The sequence below is a fragment of the Cervus canadensis genome, chromosome 18 (assembly GCF_019320065.1).
Source record: "Cervus canadensis isolate Bull #8, Minnesota chromosome 18, ASM1932006v1, whole genome shotgun sequence".
In the NCBI taxonomy this organism is placed as follows: Eukaryota; Metazoa; Chordata; class Mammalia; order Artiodactyla; family Cervidae; genus Cervus; species Cervus canadensis.
The window spans coordinates 30,402,032-30,405,072 of NC_057403.1; the positions used below are offsets into that span (position 1 = coordinate 30,402,032).

Sequence of the window (3,041 nt, forward strand, 5' to 3'; positions counted from 1 at the left end):
AATTCCTTCATTTCTCATGTAATAGGTCAACCAGTGATGATTATTTTTGGCTTTGTTTATCTTAAAATGTCTCTATTTTATTTTCAGTTTTGATTAGTATTTTCACTGGACATATAATTTTAGGTTGACAATTTTTCCCCCCAGTATTTTGAAGGGATTATTCTATTGTCTTCTGACTTTCAGTATTTCTAACAAGAGATTAACAGTTTTTTATACTTTATTTCTCAGGATCATTTTCTTCCTCGTTTGTTATAAGATTTCTCTTTTAACCATAGTTTTCTAGCAATTATGATAAAGTATTCATTGGTATGACTTTCATTTTACCTACTGGAAGATCCTTGAGCTTTTGAATTTGAAGTTTATATTTTTTGAGTTAATTGAAAAACTCTCAGCCTTGATCAGATATTTTTCCATCTAATATTTTTCTCATCTTCCCCTTGGGCTCCAGTTCAGCACAGTTTTGAATATTTGATATTGAATCACAAGTCACTGAGGTTTTTTTCATTACTGATGACAGCAATACCATACGCTATGTAATTACTGTAGAAAATTCAATGGATTAATAACATTGAGTTGTATATATAAAAACATATAAAATGTAGATATTTGCTTATTGTGCTAGGCAGCTTCTGATGTAGATTACCAAATCTCTGCCTCCTTGTATTCCCACTCATATCATTCCCCTTACCTTGAGTATGCTGGATCCAGGAATTTACTTCTAGTGAATAGAATACAGCAAAATCAATTAGAAATCACTTCTGTGTTTAGGTGAAATAGACTCCTCCACTGGCTTGCATTCATTCTGCTTGTTCATTACAGTAAAGCAAGTTACAACATGGAGGAGCCCACAAGTCAATAAACTAAGGATAGTTCAGTTCAGTTCAGTTCAGTTGCTCAGTCATGTCAGACTCTTTGAGACCCCATGAACTGCAGCACGCCAGGCCTCCCTGTCCATCACCAATTCCCAGAGTTCACCGAAACTCATGTCCATTGAGTTGGGGATGCCATCCAACCATCTCATCCTCCGTCGTCCCCTTCTCCTCCTGCCCTCAACCTTTCCCAGCATCAGAGTCTTTTCAAATGAGTCAGCTCTTTGCATTAGGTGGCCAAAGTATTGGAGTTTCAGCTTCAACATCAGTCCTTCCAGTGATCGGCTCTGACCAAAAACCAAAGAGGAGCTGATGCCCTCTGTCCAGAGGCCTACAAGGGACTGAAATCTGCCAGCAACCACACAGTAAACTTGGGCATGCACCCTTTCCCCGCTGAACTTTCAGGGAAAGCCTTGAGCCTCAGCTGCCATCTGAAAGCAGTCTTTCTCATTCAGAGGACCCAGATAAGTCATGGGTAGATACCAGAGACCTTATGATACAAACTGTTGTTTTAAGTTGGTAGATTTTGGGGAAATTTGTTACACAGCAATGGATGATGAACACACTTTTCCTATGTATCATTTTTGGACTTATTACCTTCTTTGTTTATTAGCTGTTATAAATAATGCTGTATAAATAGCCATGGGCATATACTGCCTCTTCAGAAATGAATTTTCATAAGTAAGAATGATGAGTCAAAACATATGAGCGGTATGCATTCTGATAGTGCATATAAAAAGTTTTGGGAATGATAAAAGAAGATTAACATGGATGCTGCGTAAGAATGAGACACAAATTCATGAAGTACTCCATGTTTTTTAAACCTCAGTTTACCTCTATTATTAAAAATTACTTGCTTTCTGGTGATTTACTATCTAAACACACAAGCATATATTATCTACAAAATATATATTTTTATTTATATACTTGTATATGTAGACCTCTTTATTATAAAAAGTAACTTCTAATGTTTTACAGTTTATAAGCATTGTTGTTGTTCCATTGATAAGTTGTGACTAACTCTTTGTAACCCCATGAACTGCAGCATGTTAGGCTTCCCTGTCCTTTACTATCTCCTGGAGTTTGCTCAAATTCATGTCCATTGAGTTGGTGATGCTATCTAACTGTCTCATCTTTCACTGTCCTCTTTTCCTTTTGCCTTCAGTCTTACCATACATTTTAAAAAATATAAATTCCATATTCTTTTTACAAAGAAGTGAAAGCAGTTCAATGAAGGAAGGGTAGCCTTTTCAACAAATGGTGCTAGAATAGGGGCCACCTACAGGTAAGAAAATTAAACTCAAGTTAAATCTCAAATTAACTCAAAATTGACTAGAATCATTGACTTAAATCATTAGCTCAGTCGGTAAAGAATGTGTCTGCAATGCAGGAGACCTGGGTTTAATTCCTGGGTCAGGAAGATCCCCTGGAGAAGGGAATGGAAACCCACTCCAGTATTCTTGCCTGGAGATTCCCGTTGACAGAGGAGCCTGGCAGGTTATATAGTTCATGGGGTGGCAAAAGTCAGACATGATTTAACGACTAAACCACCACATAAAACATTTAGGAAAAACAGAAAGAAAAGATTTTGACATCTAGGGCTAGGCAGAATTCTTAGATCTGACACCAAAACATAATCCATAAAAGAAAAATTTGATAAATTGGACTTCATCAAAGTTAAAAGATTTTCCTCTGTGAAAGTCCAGGTTGAAGAAGATGAAAGATAAGCAATAAACTGTGTGGAAATATTTGTAAACCACATATTCAACAAAGGACTGGTATCCTGAATATATAAAGAACACTCAAAACTCAATAGCAAAGCAAAACAAACACTCAAATTAGAAAATATGCAAAAGACACAGATTTTTCTATGAAGATATATGCAGATGGCAAATAAGTACATGAAATGATATTTAACATAATGAACCAGCAGGGAAATGCATATTTAAAGCATAATGAGGTATCACTACTTAACAGATCAGAATGGTGACAATAAACAATAGTGACATTATCAAGGATAATGGATGTGGAAGCATGTGGAAAAACTAAATCACTAATACCTCACTGATGGAAATGTAAGATGATATAGCCATCCCTGAAAACAGTTGGTCAGTTTCTCATAAAACTAAACATGAAATTGCTGTAGAAACCCCAAATTTACTCCTGAATATT

General features: G+C 35.8%; 1 non-coding gene across 1 annotated transcript; it reads left to right on the plus strand.

The window, feature by feature from the left end:
- Nucleotides 1-1,584: 1,584 nt before the first annotated feature.
- Nucleotides 1,585-1,688, plus strand: LOC122421808. Its single transcript, XR_006263622.1, has one exon. It is a non-coding gene; the product is annotated as a U6 spliceosomal RNA (small nuclear RNA).
- The last annotated feature ends 1,353 nt before the right edge of the window (nt 1,689-3,041 follow it).